At 43.8% G+C, this 23,412-nt stretch overlaps 1 protein-coding gene across 5 annotated transcripts in view; it reads left to right on the forward strand.

The window, feature by feature from the left end:
* TNR (tenascin R) overlaps positions 1–23,412 on the forward strand; it is a 418,193-nt gene that overhangs the window by 126,333 nt on the left and 268,448 nt on the right. The window contains exon 1 of one of the 5 annotated variants that reach the window (XM_031658367.1): positions 13,862–19,581. The exons of the other annotated variants lie outside the window; for them this stretch is intronic. The gene's annotated coding sequence lies outside the window, so the exon portion shown is untranslated. Of the gene's footprint in view, positions 1–13,861; positions 19,582–23,412 lie in introns of those variants that run through there. 5 annotated transcript variants of the gene reach the window in all.

The following is a 23,412-nucleotide window of genomic DNA, read 5'->3' on the forward strand; positions in this document are numbered from 1 at the left end:
ATAGCGAAAGAATGTGAAACTGTTATTATTAATATTTCAAAGGTTTCAGCGAGTACTTCTCAGACTTTAATGCACAAACAAATCACCGAGGATCTTAGATTTCAATTCAGCAGGTCTGGAATGGGACCTTAGGTTCTGCTTTCTTAGAAGCTGCCAGGTAATGCTGATGTGACTGGTCTCACACCACACTATGAATAGAAGGCTTTAGGCCATCCCGATGCAAGAATCCCACTGTGGAAGGTAATGGGACATAGGGCAGAGGGATCGCACGGTCACCAAATCGTGTCTACCCTGCTGACTGGAGCCAGTGCCAACCTTAGCTCCTGGACCGCCGGGTGCAGACAGCGGTAGTTGAAATGCAAGCTGTGTCTGGGAAGGCGGGCACATAGAGGCACCCAGACACTCACGTCTGATTAAGGATCAGGTCTTCAGTGCAAGGGACCAACACCTAAAAGGGTAAATCTCCATGGGGAGAGGATATAGGAAGATTCTGAGGAAGAGATGTTTTTGTGTAATGATCAGTAAAGGTGTTCCGGTATCAGAAAACTCAAAGCAAATATGGTCGTGGACAGGGACTCTAGCCATGCCACTGAATCCTCACAATTGGCTTGTGGAAGGGGCTCAGTTACTCCTTAAGAGAAGGAAGAGGAGAAAAAAGGGCTGATGGAAGGAGGAAGCAGGGAGGGAGGAATGAATTTCTTTTGGGAGTGGTGGAAAGAGTGGACATTGCCAACTCCACGTATTTGTTAATGGCTGGCACCAAAAAGAATACCAGAATTATAGATGATTGAAGCTGGAAGGCATCTTTGGGGTTATCTTTTTCAACCTCTCATTTCACAGTCCAAGAAACTGAGATTTAGTGCCTGTCCTACAGCCACACAGGGAGTTGGTGGCAAAGCTGCATGCAGTCAGTCACCCGGGGTTGGTAGCAAAAGTCACACAGGGAGTAGCTGGGAACACTAGAGCACAGTTTTCCCAGTTCTCAACCTTATCTTCTTTCCTATGCTCCTCATACCAGATACATGAAACTTGCTTCCTGAAATATCTACATGCCAATGCCCAGATAGTGGGAAAACGGCAGCGGGGACTACCAAGGAGCACAGACCTCCTTGCCTCTTTGCTGAGCCCCATGATCCCCTCAGCTCTGAACACCACCTGTCTGATTTCCAGAGAAGAGGTTTTGTTTCCTCTGCCCCCATCCTGCAGCAGGGGGAAACCAGGCTACACCAGACCCCCAAGCCTTCAAAGTTCTGCTTCAGAGAGTTGGTCACTTTCACATGCCTGGATCCCAAAGCACACCAAGCATCACCTGCCAGCTGCCAGGAGGTGTAGGTGCCTGCAGAGGGCTAAGAGACAGTGTCACTTTCTCGAGGAGATGTGTGACATCTCCTGAGGGCTGTAATGCGTACATGCCAAGGCAGGTGGGGGACCTCCCAGGCAGGGCCAGGCACTGAGGGCTATAGAGGGGAGGCTTTGGTCATGAACACAGGGCCATGAGCAGGGTGAAGGGCAAAGAGATCAGATAAAATGCATCCCCCAGAGAATACTTCTGAACAGAACCCTTGGAATCCAGAAATGCCCTTTAGGGTCACATGGGGAAACGTAGCTGACCTGGAAGCCTATTTGACCCCTGGCACATCTCCTGGTAGATGCTTTGTCCCATGTAGAAAGAGCAGAGCCTATCCACATGCCATTCTCTCAGTTATTTTTTAAAATTACCTTAATCTAGCTATTTTAGGTATGTACTTCAGGGAAACACATTTAATATATGCCTATATTACAGTATTGCTTTTGAAACTCCTAGCATTGAGCATGGAATGTCATTAAATATCCTTTGAGCACAGACTTCAGTGAAATTCTTAACTACTATGCAAAGTAAAACCTAAATATATGTGGATGTGGGATGCTTTAGAAGCCTAACTGAAAGGTGCATGCTATGTTTGTGATGCAGACTGTAAATAAGGGTGTTTAGAGCTCCAGTTTTGTTTCTTGTCTCCATTCAGTACCACCAAATATGCCACGATTGGAAGGCTCCTCTTAATCTCCATGCTCCTCTCTATACTCTAATTTCTGAAACAGGAGGATGTTGAAGTCCTGGGAGGTCAGGAGACTGGCCAAAGTGAGTCACGAACAGGATTAGAGCTCACACTCATCTGAGTTTACACCGTAAGGAGACACATAGGCTCCGTGACCTTGGAGCCACAGGGTGGGGCCTTGGTGTGGACCTCAGACCCCCACTTCTCCAGGCGTGGGATCCCTGCCTGTGTAAGGGGCAGGACCTGGGGTCCTAAACATCACCAAAGCATCTCCAGGCCTGCAGACTAAGCCTGAACCCTCCTCTCTCAACACATGTTTAAAATCCAGTTTCTGAAAAAGGAGCAGTTACTGTTTAATCACCTGCCCAGACTGAAGTCCAGGCTTGGTGCTCAACATTCCTTTTTGGAAAAGCTCATAGAGCAAACTTTAAGGAGAAAAGAAGGTCCAAGAATCCTCCCTGCCCTTCAGCTGGGACACACATACAGGTTAAAAATAGAATTTGGTTGTACTGTCTTCAGGCTCTGACCACACCAGCCACATCCAAAGATGAAAAGTTTATAATTCTTTTAGCAGCCCTCTTAGCCTTTATTGCCCACCCCCGATTTGTCTCCACTAATGTAACTGAGCCATTTCCCTTCCTTTCTTCCTTCCTCTCTCAGGAAGAAAGCTATTTCACCAGCCCTACTCAGGTGGGGGGATCCCCATGAGTCCAGATGGCTACATAGCAGCCCTTCAGGCTGTGGGCTAGAGAAAGGGAGTTCCACGGCTCTTTCTTCCTCAGTATTTTTGCTCATTGCTTCATTGTCCCCTTTATGACACCCACTGTTGGAAGAATCTGAGTGCTGAGAAGTCTCTGTGTGTGCTCATGCAGGTCAGGATGAGACCAGAGTTACCCCAAGGAGCCCCTGGTTACAAAATACTCCTTCCAAGAAGCTGTAAATACAGCTTGTTTGGAGAGTGTTTGGAGAGGGACATGGCAGGGGAAGCCTGGGGGACACTAAAGTCACCGAGGGAACTGCCCAGCTTCCCGCCTGAAGTGCATATCCGTAGTGTATGCTGTAAAGAGTCAGGCTTCCTTTTAACAATTTGAGATGATGACGATAAGTTCCCAGAAAGGAGGGATGAAATAATCAAGGAAAACAGTCATAAAAAGATGCGTAGAAAGTGGAAAAAGTCAGATGTTCTGCCAAGAAGGTGGTAAGAGGTGAGACAGAGCAGGGACTCCTTAAGGGTCTGCTGGGCATACCTCCCAAGCCAGGTGGGCAGATTTCAGTTTGGTTCAATAACAGAGAGGACACAGGCGGGTAAGGAAAGGAAAGAAAACCCTCTCCCTCTTGATCTAGGGTGCCTGGCTCGCTGAAAGCCCACGTGTCAATATCAGCTCAGCCTTGATGCCCTCTCCACCTTGCTTCCCACCATACATGGGTATCATAATCTTTTCCCCACACCTCTCTCTCTCTTCCTACCATATTCAAATTTGACAACAATAGGATTTTGATGGCATGCACTCAGTTCTTTAATAAGAAAAATTAAATATGAACACATAGCAATATGTAATAGCTAAAGCTTATTGAACATCTACTATGCATATCATCTCTGATAATAACAGTAGCCATGCAAGGTAAATACTATTGCCCTTAATTTATAGATGAAGAAACAGAGGCTCAGAAAGGTTAAGTAACTTGCCTAGGACCACACAGCTAGTAAATGGCTGGGCTAGGATTTGACTGGGTTCATATTTCTCCAGAGCACATCCTTTCTCAGAATATCATAAAATCTCTCTGACTGAGGTGATAGGATTTAAATTGTGACACTCCTTGAGCACAGACAGCATCATGTTCATCTTATAAGAGGCATTTAATAAAGATTTGATGTAGACTGGTTATGCAGGAGGCCAAGTTCTGATGCAGGCTCCCTTGGCTTTGCTGACAATGTTTTCCTGAAGAAGGGAGAGGGCAGTAACTTGATAGGACAAGAGAATTCTGGCCTCCACTGGCCAAAGTGGAGGTCAGAAGACCATCTGTTCAGTAGGTGGTAATAATAACACACCCACAGCAACAAGGCAAGGAACAGGGCAGAGCAACAGGTCCTCAGGAATCAGAGGGCAGGAGGAGCAGCCAGGCTACAGGGGGCAGGCTCCAATCATGCCAGTGAGATTAGCTGCAGGCCAGAGGAACCAGGCAGGGAATACTGATACCCTGGCTCTGGGGTGGGATGGGGTGTGGATGGAGGGGGATACGGGTGCTAACTTGTAGGATTTGCCAATTCTCAAGGTGTAAATGCTCCCAACATGGCCAATTTAAAGCTACCAATGTGATGTTGACTGGTTCACAAAATACCCCAGATTTGGATAAGGGGCCTTTACCATTAGAATCAGGAATGCACTGTGGCAAGGACTTGGGTCCTGGCCAGCAAAATAAGATGTAGCTACAGAGACTCAGAGGCCTAGAGAGAATCACAGGAATTTAGAGAGATTACGTCCTTGCCCTGTAGCACCCTTCTAGAAAGATAACTCTGCTTACAGAATACCCAGAGGAGACCCTGCAAAGTCTCTCCTGGCAACCTTTCACTGCTTTCTAACTGTCTTAAACATACAGCATTAGGGATCTGGACCAAAAACCTGTAGTCACAAGGTAATGATTCATCCATTCATTTATCAAACATTTTTTTAAGGTCTTTCAAGGTACCAGGTATTGTGTTGAAACCATACACCTTCATTCCCTCTTAACTGTAGATACCTTGAGGGAAAGGGGGGCTGTGTTCCTACCCCAGCACCTAGAGCAATGCCAGACACATGAAAAGCATTTGAATATTTGTTTGAGTAAATCATTGGAATCAAGTTCACTAATGGAAAAAGAAAATTAAAGAAAGTCAACATATCTTCAGAAAACTTGGAGGAGTTTATATTCCCGCAGTATGATTTTCTTCTCTTTCCCAGCCTTCCTCTCATCTCATAAGTGGTTTGGGATTTTAAAGACATCACAGAAACATTAAGGATACATTTGTCAAGGTTAGAAGGTCCTTATTTCATTTGTAAAACTGCTGCATTATTTTACATGTGAAGAAAAGTGGGGGGTTTGGGTAATGGAAATAAGAATCTATCAAGTTCTCAGGGGGATGAAAAATCCCAGTGTTTAGCACTGCCTGTGGGCCCAGCCTTTGAGTAACAGAACAGAGGCCTGACCCATTGACTGATGCCTGTCCCTGCAGGGCATTTCTGAAAGAGAAGGTCTTTGCCCACAACCTGAATTTCCTCTGCAACAAGAGGAATTCCTATAAGATTCACCAGATATGCAAAGACAAGGGGCTGCCTTTGCAAGAGAGACTCAGATCTCCCCAGCGAAACCACATGGGTCATTGAGAGCTTTGAGGGCTACCTTTGCTGGAACACCTTTTAGCCCCAGCCAGTGTAGGAGAAACCTAGGGGTAGGATAGGGCCCACTCACATCTCTGTAACCTCTGAGATTAACAGAGGAGGTGCTGTGAGTGACTGGAAAGGCAAGGGTTAGGGAATCCAGGCCAGTGCTCCCCCAAAAACTCAATCTGTGGGCTGCTTCTCCAAAATCAAGATAGGGTTTATCAAACTTCTTCCTAGGAAGGACTCTGGCAGGTACCTAAAAGATTAAAATCCTTATTTTCCAGTCTGTGAACTCTAAGCCACGTATCATCTAACCAGCCTAGAAGGAGATTGAGTATTTGATTTTAAAAAATGAAACATTTTCAATTGTTACTTGTCTGTTCTTTGTTTTTCCACCCATCGATTTACATTTGGTCTACCGCACTTTATTTTTCTTTTATGTCTCCATTACAGGATTAATTGTGTCGTGCTATATTACTTTATAGGTCTGTTTCCTCTGCTCTTGAAAGAGCAGAGTCTTGAAAGATCTGAGTCTCTTTCTTGCAAAGGCAGCCCCTTGTCTTTGCATATCTGGTGAATCTTATAGGAATTCCTCTTGTTGCAGAGGAAATTCAGGTTGTGGGCAAACACCTTCTCTTTCAGAGAGCTTCTTGGTGGTAGAGACTATGCATCTGTGAGTTTCCAGTGCCTAGTATAACCCTGGATATATAGTCAGTGTTCCATAGGCACTTGTTTAGTTAGTGAACACATTAATTAATTTCTCAGTGGGTCAAGATGAGGGGAAAGAAAGAGATGGAGATCAAGAAAGAGCAGAAATGTCCAGGCATCGTGGCTCATGCCTGTAATCCCAGCACTTTGGGAAGCCAAGGAGGGTGGATTGCTTGAGGCCAGGAGTTGCAGAACAGTCTGAGCAACATAGCGATACCCCATCTCTTTAAAAAATTTTAAAAACTTAGCCAGGCACGGTGGTGAGTGCCTGTAGTCCCAGCTATGTGGGAGGCTGAGGCAGGAGGGTTGCTTGAGTCTGGTAGTCTGAGACTGCAGTGAGCCATGATTATACCACTGCACTCCAGGCTGGGCAACACAGCAAGACCCCATCTCTTTATAAAAAGAGTAGAAATGAAGGAAATGGAGACCAGGATAAGTGGTAATAAAAAAAATGTACATAGAGAAGGGACCTGAGTAGACATCATTTCCCTAATGTGACAAAATAAAGAGCCATTCCCAGATGAACACAAGCCTCCAGTGATGAAAAGCTTTGTGACTTTCTTCCCAGATGAAGGAATGGGTTAAATTAGCTTGCAACTTTTTAAGGTTTCTAAAGAATATACATCAGTGAAGAACCAAGCAAAGGGCAAGGGGGAGGAAAGAATTTTTCACAGAAACATCAAGAGGTAACCTTTAAAGTAGAAGATAGGCAAGAGCATCAAGACAGGTTAGGTTTCCCTACCAACAGGGCACACCAAGCTGGCTCAGTGATCAAGCCATGTAATATTATTTACATTAGGAAAAAACTCTACTGTGGCATGAATGCATAGTGGGCACTACAGAATGTATTCTTTCTGTCCACCTCTCTCTTACTGCAGTGGTGGCATCTCCTCCAGAGGTGTCAGAGAAGTTAGAGGGCATGGTCTATGATGTGCATCAAATCAAATAACATTTCTGGACTTAGAAAGGTGAGGTTTTGTTAGGAAGGATGATTGCAAGGGGTAAAAGGAGCTATTGCAATAGTGGGACTGCAGTGACCATAAGATCTGCAAGCATCTCAAGGGACAGGCAAAAATAGCTTTCCTTTATAAGGAGGAGTAAACAAGGCTAGAAAGAACCAGGTGTGGGGAGATGGGGTGAAAGTCTGCCGTGGTGGGCTAATAGATCAGAGTGTTTGACCTGAGGCCAGCTGCTTCTCAGGAGGGTCTGTTAAAGGGGAGTTGTATGCTCACCAAAGTTCAGATATCTGGGAGCAGAAGAGAAGCTTAACCAAAGTTTGATTAACAAGCATTTTTGTTTCAGTTGACCAGGAATGAAGAGCTGTCTAGCTAATCCTTTATGAGGCAATGCAGGGGAATTTGGAGAGTCTGAGTCTGGCCTTGCCATGGGTAAACAAAGGGGCATCTGTGAGTCTTAGCTAAGTCACAGGGTAACGGTGGTTCTTCGTAGTAAGCCATTTCCCGGAACAAAAGGAGGGGGGTTATTTCTTAACCTTCTGTGTTTTCCAGGATCATGGGTCTTAGGTAAAACTCAACATTCCCACATGTGAGAAGGCTTTCTTGCATTTATTCATTTATTCCTTACAGTCTACAGAGACCAGAGAAGATTCGTTCTGAGATATATTTTCCCTGAGGTGGTTGGTTATAGTATCTGTCTTGAATCAGGTTTCTGCTTATGCTCAAAATTGTTTAGGTTCCAATCTTCATCATTTCTTTCTAATTAGCTGTATTTAATTAGATATTTTTTATGTGCCCAAATTCCAACATGTATATAATCCCAATATCACGTTCCCATTATTAGCAGACTATTCGTGTCTTGGGACAATCCCTCAAAATGTCTCAGTTGAGTGGCGTTTTATAAGATCATCTAAATCTTTTGCTTCATCTGTGTTCTTGTCCTCCTGATTATGATTTGGCTTCCTATGTAGTTTGACTACAAGAAGAGAATGCACTAATCAGGCAGCTTTTAGTGCTCTGGCTGTATGACAATTACTTATTATTGTAACTTGTCAGTTGGCCTTCTGACATCTACCTCTGTCTCACATGCATCTCAGCACAGGTGGGTCCCCAGGGTCTCATGGCCAATGACAGCTTGTCTCTACCCCTGCAAAGCCAAAACCAAGTCCAAGAGTGCAGGAGCATCTCCAAGATGCCCCCTAAGGATGACACCTTGGATATCACCTCAGATGACACCACTACTATGTCCAGCTACCATTTTATAAAACCCTCTAGTCTCTGCAACAAAGACTGCCAGAAAGATCGATCTCCCAAATCACTTTAACCTCAGCAGACACTGAGGAATGAGAGAAAACATGGACCCCATCCTCAATATTTTTTTCTTTTTTTTGTTTATTGCTGTTTATCTTCAGTCCTATTCCCATGCTCTTACCCCGATAGGCAAGCATTCTAATGTGCTTGATGTATGTATGCATACATTCTTGCAAATTATTGATTATTGATTTGTGTTTAATATTTATATAAGTCAAACTGGGTTACAGATGTCATTCAACTTCCTTCTTTCTCTACTTCACACTATGTTTGAAAGCTCCATCTGCGTCAGTATTCGTGCATTTAGTATTTAGCTTCTTTCTGCTGCAAAGTGCTCCATGATGTGCACATGCCATGCCTGGCTTATCCATTCCCCAAGGACAGACACTCAGAGAACCACTACCACACTTCTCAACAAACAGCGTTGTGAGGAGTAGTCCCTTATGTGCCTCTTATGGGCCTGTGGAGGACATTTTCTTGGGATATTTGCCCAGGAGCAGAATTTCTGTGTTCCTGCTTGCATGCACTCAAGTTGACTGAAGGCTGCACTCCAGCCTGCAGGCCTGGGGGTTTCTGTAGTCCATATCCCTACCTGGCAGCATCCAGCTTTCTAATTTTTGACACTCCCACAGGTTAAAATTGATGTCTTACTGTTTTACTTTGCACATTTCTGATTACCAATAAATTTGAACATCTCTTCTTAAACTTACAAGGCTTTGGGGTTTGATTTTCTCTTAATCTATTCTTGTCCTTTGCCCATTTTTTTCTGTTAAGTATCACTGCTTTTTTGTTGTTGATTTACAGAAGCTCCTTGAACATCCTATATTTCAATCCCTTGTCAGTTTCAGACATTACAACTATTTTTTCCCAATATCATCTTTCAGTTTTATCTACATGGTCCATAAATCCTTAATTTTCAATTAGTAAAATCCAACCTTTTGCCTTATATCTTAGGCTTTCAAAGTTTTGTTTAATAAACCCTTGCCTATCCCAAGGTCACAAAGTTATTTTCTTACATTTTCTTCTTTTAACCTTCTACTAACCATTGCAATTACTTATTTAATCTGTCCATAATTCTACTTTTGTGTATGATGTTCATTTAAAGGAATCCAGTTTGGTTTTTTTCCAGAAATATATCTTCAGCAAATGTAAAAGGCAGATAAGTTTGTAAAACCTTCTGGTTTTCTGAACATCTTGTAAGCTATATATCCCTTTCCCATTGAGTTGTAGTGCCACTTTACTGTATATTAAATTTCCATAGAAGGTGTATTACCAGAAAGTTTACTGATTGGATTCACTTGTTAGGGAGTAATAAGCCTTCAGAAGAATTCCTCAAAATAGGAAGAACAAAGGCTTCTAAAAGCATGTAGTACTTCCAGGGTGAGCTGTAATCTAGGGGAAAACTCGTACAGACACCAAAACTCCTTCCTCTTCCTAGTGAGGCACAGTGACTTTAAGTCGGAAAGCCTCTGCTGTCCCTTCTCTGACCACAGAACTGACCAAACTCAGAGGCAACCTGTACATCAGTTAAGCAGCGGCAGCATGATGGGAACTTTCAAAATTCCTTTAAGTATACTACCTCGTTAATGCTCAGGAAAGCCTCATGAAGTAGTTAGTACATCTCCATTTTACCGATGAGAAAGTTGAGATGCAAAGAGATTGAATAAGTATATACCAACCAGCCTGTCTGGCAGAGAAGGGACAGAGCTAGGTTTGAACCTAGGTGAGCTTAACTCCATCACTGCTGGCCCTTCCCTCTGGCATACTGCTCTTCACATTCACTTTGATCCTTTCAGACATAATGTTTACTGAGTCCTGACCACTGTAAGGTATTGTGCTTGGTGCAGAAAGGATTCATTAGATGAGGAGTCTGTCCTTGAGGAACATATGTTCTTACCCGGAAGATAAGATGTAGCTACAAGCCAGTACAATATAGGTCAAGAAAGCAGAGCTGCCTTAGAGGAGGACTGAGTTCTGTGGTTACTCAGAATTTGTGGAAGTATTTCTAATTTTACCTTTCTCCAAGAGGTACCTGCTCCATTAGATCTCCATGGATGCTGTAGTCACAAATTTGGATGCTGACTATTGGGTTTCACAAATGCTTAGCAGAACTGTAGCACCAGGGATTCCATTTGGACTTCTAGGAATTAAAGGAGAGAACCTCCGTCTGGCATGAAATGTCCTTCTTACTTGAGCCATTTGCAAGCTTGTCATCTGACCAGTAGCCTCAAGACCACTCAGTCTCAACAATTGTCTACCATTGGCAAAGGAAACACATGGGTCACAAATTCATAAACACTGGAGATACAGAAAGAAGGAACAGAAAGAAATGGGATAGGTGGATGTTTTGTTAACAGAACAAACTCTACCAACTTTCTGGATTTAAAAGGTGTCACAGTTTGGGGTCCCCAGAGTCAGACCACAGGACAAAGACTCATGTGAAAGTGGCTCAGGAGAGCCAAGGGAGGAAGTGAAGCAAGACAAGGAAGGGAAGGAGCCAAGCAAAGGCAACATTTCAGGCAAAATCCTAGTCTCAGTTTGATCCTGCAAGGGAGCCCTGGAGTGCACTGGGCATCTCAGAGCTTCTTCAGACTTGACCCCATGTTGCTAGGCTTTCACACTCCCCCCTCTATCAGGCATTGGTTCAAAGCCAGAGGGAGAAGGAACGGTGGAATGCAAACCCCAAGCTGCTCCAGTGGTCAAGGGCTATCCTCAGAGGAGAACAGGACACAAAGAGGCAAAGGCTCACAGAAGCTTGGGGAGTGGGGGGAGGGGAAGGCAGGCCTGGGCAGAGCATCAACAGAGCTGCTCTGGACAAGGGTCTGCAGCATATCCATAAGTCATGTTCAGGAATTCTGCCAGCCTGTAGCCATTCCTAGGGATCCTGGGAAACCCCTTCACTTCACAGATGAGAAAGTAGAGGCACAGAGAGGTTAAAGTACTTTCCAAAAATCATGTAAACTGATTTGTGACACATTTAGAGTGTCAGGCTCCTTAATTTAAGTCTAGCTCTCTTTCAACTACTTCTTGCCACCTCACTTCCCTGCAAGCTTAAAGGAATACTGTGCCAACTCAGTCAATCGTATTTTGCATTTTATTTACATTATTCTCTGTCTAGAGCCTGGCTTCTTTGAGGCCCAGCATCTGTCCTTGCAAGTCCCAGCCAGCCCACTGAGCCCTGCTTGGCGGCCCAGTAGAAAACAGAATTATTCCCTTGACAGAGGGCCCCACAGTCATCGGGAAGACTTATCTGGGTAGTTAAGGAAACCTTGGTGCCTGAAGAAGGCACTCACAAGATGACAGGTCTGAATAGTCTGACAAATTTTTATTGCCCCAAAATCTCCAGTCCTGTAAGTCATGAAATAAATCTCAGTCTACATCAAATAAATTATTGTCTGTTTAAGAATGAAAGAGTGGATGAAGCAAAGAGTGCGCAAATGGCTTCTGCCTTTTTTTTTCCCCCTCAGCTCAGTATCAGGATTTTTCAATCCAGAGCTTTGCCTAACCCTTCCCAACACTAAATCTCTCTTGCCAGCTCTTCTGATAGATAGACAGACCAAACAGCAGAGAGTCACCAAGGGGTTAAGCCTGCTTTTGAAGAATTGTGAGGACAACCAGGCAGGGAGGAAAGAAACTCTGAAAGATGAGCAAGCTGTCATGCTTGCTGGCTGGGCAGATGAGATGACCAGCAATTCCTTAGAGCAGTAACGATTTATCAGCATAAGGAAAAAAAAATCAATTGGCCAAACAATCTTTAAAAAGAAAGGAGAAAAAATAATGCAAGTGACTAAGGGGATGGGAAAAGAAATTTTAAGAATGAAATAGGAATGTCTTTTCTGCTCTCCTGTGGCCCGACCTGTGCTTCCTTCATCCTAGAATTTAACAAACTGAGTTATAATTGTCAATTTGCTTTTCTATTTCTCTGGCCACAATGCTATGTTCATGAGGACAAGGTCCCTGTCTTTTTTGTTCACCCTTGATGTATGCCAGGCTTAGTAAATGTCTACTACATGATAGGTGCTCATTATATATGTGTCAAATGACTAAGTAAGTGTATACCTGCACTGGCAGTTTTAAAGTACCAATATTGACCCAGGCACAGTGCTAGACATTGACTTCCTTGAGTTGTACCAACCTCTCAACAGTGAGATAGGTATAATCATTTTGCAGATAAGAAAATGGAAATTTTCAGAAAGGTTAAATAAATTTCCTCAGGCCAGATAGTGAATAAATGGAAGAGCTGGAATTCAAACCAAGGTCTTTCTGACTCCAAAGTCTATGGTTTTTATTGGATTGACAATTTATCTATTGATAATTCTTTATGATGTGCAGCCTGGTTGCCTGATGTGAGAATGAGTCATCATCCTCTGTGCTGCCCACCATTTTGTCATTCCATCCTTTGCCTACACTTTCTCCCTTTGGTACCCTGGAGAAAGGAAAAAGATGAGCTTCAAGCCAATTCATTAATTATACTTTGTCAGGTGCTTCTTTGGGTGTTCCATTTGTGTATGCTTCCTCCTCTCCTCTAGTATATAAACTCCAAGAGCCACATTTTGTGTTTCTCTGGCCATTCTTCCCCTAGGCACTTACAGGTATGATTTCTATCACAGGCGGTCATGTCGCCCTGGTTGGCGCTGCAGCAGAGGGTGACAGAATGAGGGCGCTAGGGACCCAGGGGGCTGTCGCACATAAATGGGAGGTGCACAGGAGCTGCCTTTGAAAGCCCTACCAATAACAGAATCAATCCATCAGTTGTACACAAAACAGACTGGTTCTTGACGGGCAAATGGGATTTAAACAAAAGGAGAGGAGGAGAGAGGATGGCATAAAGATAGGTTCTCAAAAAACTGGAGCGCCATGGAGTCAGCCAGTCTGTCTCTGCTTCCCTTTCCTTCTCTCTGGGCAGCAAGATAGCATCAGGCAAGGAAGTGAGTTTTTCTTTATGCTGCCCAGCCTTCCCACTGTGACCTTGGGTGACCTTCCTTGGCCTGAGTCTTCCCAATTGTAAAAGAAAGACTGAAGCCAGGCCTACATTTCCAACCCGGAGTTCCTGGAAACTTCATGCGTTTTGAGGTCTTTGATGTAACTTACTTAATGGGGCTGGTCAGTTGTCGGGGAGAGAAGAGAGCTACTGTGAGAGTCAAGAAGTGCTGAATGAAACCTATTATTAGAACCGCACCTGAACACTGGCCTGCTGAGGGGCCATCCATCTCTGCTGGGCTGAAGGGATGGAGTGTGATTAATGTAGCTGGCTAGCAATGTGGGCCCGCCTTGGCCCATCTCCTCCTCTGGATGCTGCTTGAAGAATTCATTAGAAGAGGGGAGCGGGGAAGGGGAAAAGCTGCCACTGTCCTCATTTCCCCACCCCCTCACTCCTTCAGTTTGGCTTTTTCAACTAAGAAAGTAAAAGTTGGCTGGGGGCAGTGGCTCAAGCCTGTAATCCCAGCACTTTGGGAGGCCGAGATGGGCCGATCCCGAGGTCAGGAGATCGAGACCATCCTGGCTAACATGGTGAAACCTCGTCTCTACTAAAAAATACAAAAAACTAGCTGGGCGCAGTTACTATTTCCTTTGGGAGAAGGAGTGCCTGGGCTTGAAGCAAACTCACTTTATTGATTTCTCAGGTTGGATAACTTGACACCAAACACTGAGGCAGGAGCCCAGTTATCTCAATGCTTTATGTATAGGAAGCAGGAAAGACCTATAGCAGCAAGGGTTAGAAGCTTTTCAACCTAATCACTTGAAAATAAAAGGGACTACCTTCTCTATGTTGACCAAGCTGGAATCGTTTCTCAGGCTGTCTCCTGAAGGAGGCTGCAGTCTAGCCACATGGACAGGGGATAGATAACTTCTGGGTAACATGGTTAGTGCAGCACACAAGAGGCAGTGAGAGGCCAGAGGAAGGGCTGACCTGCCTCCTCCAGGCCTCCCGGAAGGGGTAAAGGAGCACTGGGTTGGTCAGAGGGCTCCCCACACCTCCCCACTCACAGATGCTAAGCCTAGAGTGATCCACACAGACTGCTAAGCAGCCAGTACCTCTGCTTTAACCCAAGGACGTGGGGTAAGTGAGCAATGGCTATTACTTAACCACTGGCATCACTCTTCATCACCCCTGTGATTTTCAGTGTGAATTCATCAAAGAATCATTTTTAGCATCCTATGAAAACCTAACACTTCTTGCTCCTGCTAGTGTCCATTCAATAATTGCTATAGTGACTGCTGAGGAGTGGGAGGAATGATCAGTCCCCTCCCAATTTGAAAACATTTCTCTATTAGTGATTCAGGCCATCTTTTCAAGTTTTTCTTTTCAAGTTACTATTTCCTTTGGGAGAAGGAGTGCCTGGGCTTGAAGCAAACTCACTTTATTGATTTCTCAGGTTGGATAACTTGACACCAAACACTGAGGCAGGAGCCCAGTTATCTCAATGTTTTATGTGTAGGAAGCAGGAAAGACTAGAAGAAAAGGTCTCTGTTGCTGGAGCAAGAAGATTTATACTTTAGTGCAAGGTCTACAGCACATAGCTGGTGGATCTTGGGTAAATTACTTTTGTTACCTACCACACTAAAACAGACAACACACGTTTACTGACATCAACTTCTATTACTGGGTTATTTCTTGTCCCCTCAGAACTAGCACACATAATTTTCACCATTTCCTTATTTTATTATGTATGTATTTATTTTTCCCCCTTTATTCTAGGAGAGATTTGGGAAAACTTACAAAGGAGAAGAAGACAAAGAAAAAATAAGTTGAGTAAAAATATATGACAGGGAAAATTAGTACCCTCAAATACGTGCCATAAGTTTCTCCCTGTTTATTGGAAATGAGCTGTTTGTTGGTCTCAGCGCTTTCTAGGAAGCTAATGAAGCAAATGAAGTCACATAACCTGAAAGAAGAAAGCATCCCAATTGTTCTAGGGATAAAATGAGCACTTCTTCCTGCTTCTAATAACTGATAGAGATTTCTTTCTTGGATACTAATAAAAGGACATTGGGAGATGTGGGAATCTGCATCCTCAACAACTTCACAAGAGTGAAAATGCCAATCATTTCTTAAGGCCATTATTTGTATTATTCCTCAATGCAAGAGAAGGACACAGTGCCAGTAAATTCAAGACATCCTGATTTTACTGAGGGATCAGAACAATGTGCTACAAGTATGCATCTATTTGTTTTAGTCTTGACCTGTTGATAAACTTGATGTTAGTTAGACCAGTTGTTCTCAGAGTGTAGTAGCCCTGAACTTGCAACATCACTATCACCTGGGAACTTATTAGATATATACATTTTTTAGCTCAACTCAGGCCTATAGAATCAGAAACTCTGGGGATGGAGCCAGGGAACCTGTATTTTAACAAGCTCCAATGCAATTTGAGGACCTGTGTGATATAGAGAGGAATGAGTAGTTTGCATGTCCTTTTTGAATGCTTTTTTTTTTTTTTTTGCCTTTGATCCTTTGATTAGAGTCAGACAGCAGGTAGTTAGAAGATATATTGTCTTGGCAGGAGCCTGGAGAACAAATATTTATATTATCAATTTAAAGTAGATTCATATACTTTCAAAACCCACTCAGAGGAATGTCTGGTTGAAATCCTTCCTCTTCTGCATGCTAAGTCTCCCCAGATGGTTTTTGATCTCTCTGCTCTATACAGTGGGGTGTCAGGGCAGGCCAACAGTGGGGCCACGTGTGTCCTCTGAAGATACCTTCCTTACTGGGTGCATTTCTTCGTGGCTTTTCTTTAAATTGTTCATGTGTGTTTTGCAAGTGTGTTTATTCTTCCTCCCAAGATAGAGTCCTTCCAAGTTCTAAAATTGTATGATTATTCTATTAGGTAAGAATAGAGATATAAAAGCCCTAAACCTGAAATAAACTTTAGAGATAGTGTAATACAACCTTCTCATTTTACAGAACGTAAGTGAGTGGAGAGGGGAGCGATTTCTCTCTAGGTATTGCTTAGCTCAGGCCCTGGCACATACAGGTTCTCAATGACTCTTAGTTGAATCTGTTTCTTGACTGTATATAGCATTTTCATAATTCTCACATGGCTTTTAGCATTTTATCTCCATAAATAGTCGTGAGTATAATTATCCCTATTTTCAAATCAAGAAACTCGAACTTGAGTGGCTAAGTGTTTTATCAAAATTGTACAGATTTTAATATTACAAATCCAGAACTGGAACCCAGGCCTCTTAAGTTGAGGCCCATTCACCTTTCTCTTCTGCCATGATGACTACAAGTCTGTGTGTCACACACTAGGTCCCCCAAAGACATGCAAATATATATCAAATTGAATGACTAAGTTTTGTGTAATAGTGGCCATGGCCAACCTCAAAGGCAAGGGTTTTGGCTTTTTCAGTGCCTGAGAGCCGCATCTCTGAGTAAGAACTGGCCAAGTGACCTTACCCAAACTCTACCCTCTGCAGAGAAATTGTAGGATGTGGCGGTTTTCACCAGACTTCTCTGAGAGGTATAGCTACTGGACTATCAAAGTCAGCTAAACACAAACTGAAGATAAAGGCATTTCTGTACCTTCATGTTTCTACACATGTGGACATATTTTGGCACACATATAAATCCGTATAAATATGTTGAAACCACAATATCATTTCTGTTATAAGCAAAGCGATTTGATCTCCTCAGCAAAATTTATCTAAACAAATGCTGCGTAAGGGAGAGGAATGAGAATGACAAATTGTTACTGAAGACCACAGACAAACTCAGGAGTTCCTCTGTAGCGTAAGTCTTAAATTCAGGATCTGCATCTGACTAAATGTCATGTTTTGTTTTCTGTTTTTTGCTTTTTGGTTTTCTCATTGTTTTCATTTTGCTATGACCTTCCCAAAGATCATAAGGCTACTGAAAGCCCATAAGGTAAGTTGTTGAAATTTTTTTAAATGCACTCCTTCCTCCAGGCAGACATAGCACTATGCCAGGGAGCATAACTTCAGGAGTAAAGCAGGGACTGGGTTTCTGCTCCTACTCACTCCTCAGCTGGGTGCCTTGGTGCAGGATATACAACCAACTCAACTGTACATGGAGGCCTTATCTTTATGAGCAAACCCTGTGGGTATTATAGCTGTGGAGCCATTCAATTCAATACAGTCAGTGTCTGGTGGTGCATCTCATGTATAGACATAAACAGAAGCCTTGCTTTCCACTAAGCCAAATCACCTTTGAATCAAATAGATATTGGTAGCCAAGAGTAACATGCAAAAGTATGTTTGCAGAACTGTTCCACATACTGTAATGGAAGACCACTTCTTCCAACCCTCTTATTTTATAGGATATCTCACTACATAAATCCAGATGGATACTAATAATACTAACGATAATACTAGTAATAGCTAAATAGCAAAAATATTTAATTCTTACTATATGCCAGGCATCATTCTAAATACACACCTCATAACACCTCTTTAAGGTATTATTACTATAATTTCCATTGTACAAATGCAGAACTTCTCTGAAACACAAGGGAGTTAAGTAACCTGCTCAAGGTCACAGCTAATACAAGTGGTAAAGCTGGGATCCCAATCACCGAGTCCAGTTCCAGAGTCTGTGCTAATCAACCAGTGTGACATTTTCCTAAAATTCTGGAAACATGCAGAATGCCAAGATAGGTAGGCGTGCAGTCAAACGGAAGTCCTGCAAGGGACTTTACTCCATCATATGGCTTGCCCTTTTCCTCCGTCCTGTAGAACCAGCCCCAGTCCCCGAGCCTGGCCTCAGCATCCCCACGCTGAGGGGTTGCCGCCATCCCGAGTTGCAGCAAGAGTTGAATCCAAGTCCCACCTCGTTGCTATCTGGGAAGTGTATTTTCTGGTTTCAAGTGGGACACAAAACAGTTGTGAGACTGCATATTGGTGGCAGGGAACCCGCCAATGGGTCTCAGGGAGAGCCTGGGCTGATTGCAGACCCCGCCCCACCTGGCCACTCATTCCTCCTCTCCGCACCGCGAGGAGCCGCTGGCCTCTGGAGTTGGCCAGCTCCGCCTAAGCCTGCTGGGGCGACGCTGCTCCGGGCTGCCCCCGGGTGGGCCGGCCCCATTACCGTTGATGCGGGACACTCGCTCGGCGGAGACCCCATTAACCGCGCCGCCCCGCCGCTGGGCGGCATCTGCGAATTACTCCGTCACTCGGCGGCGATCGCAAGACCCCAAGTCTTCTCATTTCCTGGTAATGCTCTAATGGTCTGCTCCCGTCGCCATGACAACACCAACACAGCTACAGCTGGCCCCTCTGACTGCCTGAGGTGTGAGCATGCCTGAGGTGTGAGCAGAGGGCGCGTGTGTGCCTCGCAGGGCCCCTATGCGGTCTGCCGCGTTAGCGTTGCTGCGATGTCTCCGCCGCTGCTCTTCGCCGTGGGCAGACCCGGGCGCCTGAAAGGGAGGAGCAGTGACCCGAGGTGGCCAAGGCCAAGCTGACACTTCCCATCTGTCAGCTGGGGACAGCTTACCCTCCCTCCTGCGCTCTCTCCTCCCTCCTCTCTTCTCCCTCAGCTCTGCAAATTGGTGACCCCCCAACCTGGGGCCCACAGAGGCTGGAATGGAGTCTGGAGACCGCTGCTCCACCCTGCCTCTCCGTCACTGAACGTGTGACCTTGGGGAAGCCCTTTAGCTCCTGGAGAGCCAGAGCCACCTAAGAGTGCATTCAATTTAAGGATGCATCTCCTCTCTGCTCAATAGAGGGAGGAGTTCCTGCACGCATTGGATGTCTGCCCTCTTGGAGCTTACAAATTCATTAAAGCATTCCAGAAAATGTGAAGACTTGGGGGTCTTGAGATTCCAGAGTGGCAGAATGATCTACATGCCACTGAGCAGCTGGGTGCCTCACCTAACGGAGTCTTACCTAGACCTTGGCTCTTTGAGTGCCTTCTCACAACACTTGACTAAAGTCTCTGGATCAGTGTCAGATGTGACCTATATTCTGTCCTTGTAGAAACTACCTGCAAAGTGCATACTTCTCCTAAATGTACCTGTATTCACTTGGTTATCCAGTTTTAGACACTCATAACTTTTTGGAATTTGGATTCTCACAGTCACCATGCCATTTCACGCATGCCTCCTGTTTACACAGCGCCTGTACATTCCATGAGCATGTATTCCATGCCAACGTCCAAGGCTTTGGAAACAAAAACGTGCTTGCTGAAAACCATAACTGTATTAATATTCCTTTTGTTTGCGTCCCATGGAAAATGCACCTCTAATCTTGGTGAGTTGATTTGTTTTTATGTTTTCAATGATACAACTAATGAAGTGATCTTGATCAAGTCATTTAACCTATATGGACTTTAGTTTTGGTAAATGCTTTAAAAATAATCATTAAACTGAACTGAAATAGAGAATTGGACTAAATGAGGTCTACAGTTGAATCACAGGTGGGAAAACACCTTGTATTTGCATGGTGATCTTTACTTCCTGAGGGATGTTCATACATTAGTTTCTGGAGACTGTTACTGTTGTTCTTGAGTACGCTTTCTGTTTGCCTAAGGCAAGGACGGTCCCTTGCCTTACTGCCTTATATTGTTCTCGGCATTCTCAGGAACGTGCCCTGTGTGTAGTGGCCTGAAAGAATTATTTGTTGATGATAAAGGAGAGGTCCAGGAAAGATAATCTAAGATTATCTGATTTCTTGCAAACTTCTTGAGAAGCTGGATTTAAAGACCCTAGCTGGCGCTGAGGTCTGTTGAATTTTCACTAACTCTTCTCTGTTCTCTAGTCATGACAGAGAACAATGGAAAGGAGCCTAGAGGAATAATGTTACTGCAGAAAAGTCAGTAGTTTCCATTTTTATTAAAATTCATTCTTCCCTAACTGCCATCTGTTTTCTTTCTGAGCCTGGCCAAATGCTTGGAGGTGAATGGATCAATGCTAATTTACATGACTGGTCCAGCTAACTATGGCCCCCATGCCCCGACATTTCCAATACACCCCTCAGCAAGGTTTTTACCTGAATATTCCAAACCAATAGGTTTTTTCCTCTATCTAAAACCATCACCAGGTATAGACAAGCCCCAGTGTCTGAAAAGTAAAAGAAAGCCTCTGAAAATTCAGCTCGTGGGTACAATTTGAACTTTTAGCACAACCTAGTGCAGCTGGAAATCTTGAGACTAAGCTAGCATTCATGCATTCAGCAATAGTCCCTGAATGCTCCCTCTATCCACAGTATCCAAAAGTAGTTTCCAGATGGGAGGACCCAGGCATTGTTTCCTCTTACATGAGCCTCTGGAAGCTGTGCCAGGACACGTGGGGGAACAAAGTCACTTCTCACATTCCCTAGGAGACGCTATTCCTCACATGAGGTTCTGTCAAGCATCCTGCAGACCAGTAATCTATTTCCAGCCCTGTGGGGACTTGGTCTGGGATTAAGGGCAGCTCATCTCACCACTGTGCTGGCCCCTGAGAGAGTCTTGTACCTCAGGGACAATCTCTTTTGTCATTACCTGCCTCACAGGGATGTCAAGAGGATTTAATGAGATAATGTTTGTAAAGCATTTTGAGCTTCTCAGAAGAATGAATAGTGCTATATAAATGCAAAACATCATTATTATAATGATTACAGAAGCATTAACTGTAGTTAAAAGCAAGTGGGGAGGAGCCCTGATCCCATTATAATCTATTTCTGAGAGCTGATAACCCTGAAATATGCACCCCCCTTTCCAACTGAAATTCTCCACCTTTATAATCGGCTCAGAGGTGAAATGTTTTGGGAAAATTTTGAAAATTTTTCTTTAGTCTCTTTTGAGAAGGAAGAACATTAAATAAGCACACTTTGTCTGCTTACAAAAGAGCTGTTTTGACCAAAATCATTCAAAAAGGCTGAGCTTTATGACTTCAAATTTAGCTGGTCTTTAGTCCCCACTGAGATAAATGGAGCAGTGTTAAATCTGAGAGGAGAAAATTGGTTTGGCAAAGTTCTAATGTTTGAAGCCGCCATTCAAGGGTTGCTGAATGGAGGCTGATTTTTCCATATAATAAAATTGTTTCTTTCTAGATAAATTATTCCAAATATTTTTTTCCCACACTGGAAAATGAGGTTTGTTATGTTGACAATAATCCATCCTTCCAATTTAGAAAGATCATTGATTTTCAGGAGAACTCTCTAAGTTCTTTTTCTTTTATAGAATCAGTCTTTGAGTAGCAGAAGAGCCCACAGTACAGCATGTGTCTCAAACTGAAATGATTCTGGGAGCCAGGTAGGCCACATACAAGAGGGAAGTAGGCCAGGCATCATGAGAGCTGAGCATGGTCGCCATGTTGGGAACTGGTAGAAAGTGGTGAACGATGGATGGGGGGAACTGGAGGACCTTTTAGAAGGACCCTCCACTCCTTAGCTCCTGCTCCCTCTTACCATACAGAAACACGGGTTTCTTCATCTTTTGAGGGAAGTCAAAAATCAATAATTCTATATATCATCTCCCAATGTTAAACGTTATTCACAAATTCTTTTTCTTTTTCTTTTAAAAAAACATTATGTAGCCAAACCAAAAATCTAAGCCATGGGATGTTGTTTTCAACCTTGGCTCTAAACTAATGTGAATTTTCCAATGAAACTAGGATGGACTTTAAAAAGTGGATTTTCTAAGACCAATAGAGTCTTAGAATAACAGAAGAACCATAGGATTCTGATAGCCCCTCCTTTTCCATTATCATATTCCCCTGCCTCCACCACAAGTTGTTTAATTTCTCTGTGCCTCAGTCTCCTCATTTGTACCATTAGCATAATAAGAGCACCTACCTCATAAGGATGTTATGAGTAATAAATGAGAGAATAAGTGCAAAATGCTAGCAGACTAGCAATCATGAGCATTCAGTAAAGCCTATTTGTTATTATTGCTGGTTCTCATTTTTTAACTAGCTAACAATGAACTAGGAATCAAGTCTAATGCCCTTTCTCTTTCATGACACTGTCTCCATTGCCTCATTCTCTTTGATCCAATTCAGTCTGGTAATTTTGTAGGTCTACTATAGACTTAAAACAGAAAAGATGGGACAGACCATTGAAAGCCAGTACTTCTGAGGGTTGCAGGATGGGAAATAGTTGCAAAGCCAACTGAGTCAGTGCAAAAGGGTACCGATTTTACCCTCACAGCTTTGAAGAATCCAAGAGGTTCAACTTCATCCATCTGTTTCCAAAAGGCAATCTTTGATGACAAACTCTAGCAAAGAGGGAGGCACAGGAGTAAGCTCTGAAATAGGGTTTAATCTGGGTTTCAGTTTTGGTATATACTTGGGAATGTGAAAGGCTCCTTTAGTAGTTGCTTTTATATCTTATTTGGAAAAGGAAGGAGTTGGTCTGGACAACCTCTTAGCCCCTTTCAGCTTTAATTTTCTGAGTCTGTGTCTTTGTATCTTCTTCCACGTAATGCATTCCCTACCAATAGCTGGCAATCACCAAATGTCAGTTATCAATGATTCAATTATTCCTATCCTAAAATAATAATTAATTTTTTTTTTTTTTTGAGATAGAGTCTCTCTCTGTCACCCAGGTTGGAGTGCAGTGGTGTAATCTCGGCTCACTGCAACCTCCGCCTCCCAGGTTCAGGCGATTCTCCTGCCTCAGCCTCCTAAGTAGCTGGGACTACAGGCACCCACCACCACACCCAGCTAATTTTTTTTTGTATTTTTGGTAGAGACAGGGTTTCACCATGTTGGCCAGGCTGGTCTCGAACTCCTGACTTTAGGTGATCCCACCTGCCTCGGCCTCACAAAGTGCTGGGATTACAGGCGTGAGCCACTGCACCTAGCCAATAATTTTTTTTTTAAGAAACAAGGTCTCACTCTGTTGCCCAGGCTGGAGTGCAGTGGTGCAATCTTGGCTCACTGTAACCTCCTGCCTTCTGGGCTCCAGTGATCCTCCCACCTCAGCCTCCTGAGTAACTGGGACTACAGGTGTGCACCACCACACATGGATAATTTTTGTATCTTTTGTAGAGATGGGGTTTTGCCGTGTTTCCCAGGCTGGTCTCAAACTCCTGGGCTCAAGAGATCGGTCCCCTTCAGTCTCCCAAAGTGTTGGGATTACAGGCATGAACCACTGTGC

Source organism: Papio anubis, chromosome 1 (genome assembly GCF_008728515.1).
Source record: "Papio anubis isolate 15944 chromosome 1, Panubis1.0, whole genome shotgun sequence".
Lineage (NCBI taxonomy): Eukaryota > Metazoa > Chordata > Mammalia > Primates > Cercopithecidae > Papio > Papio anubis.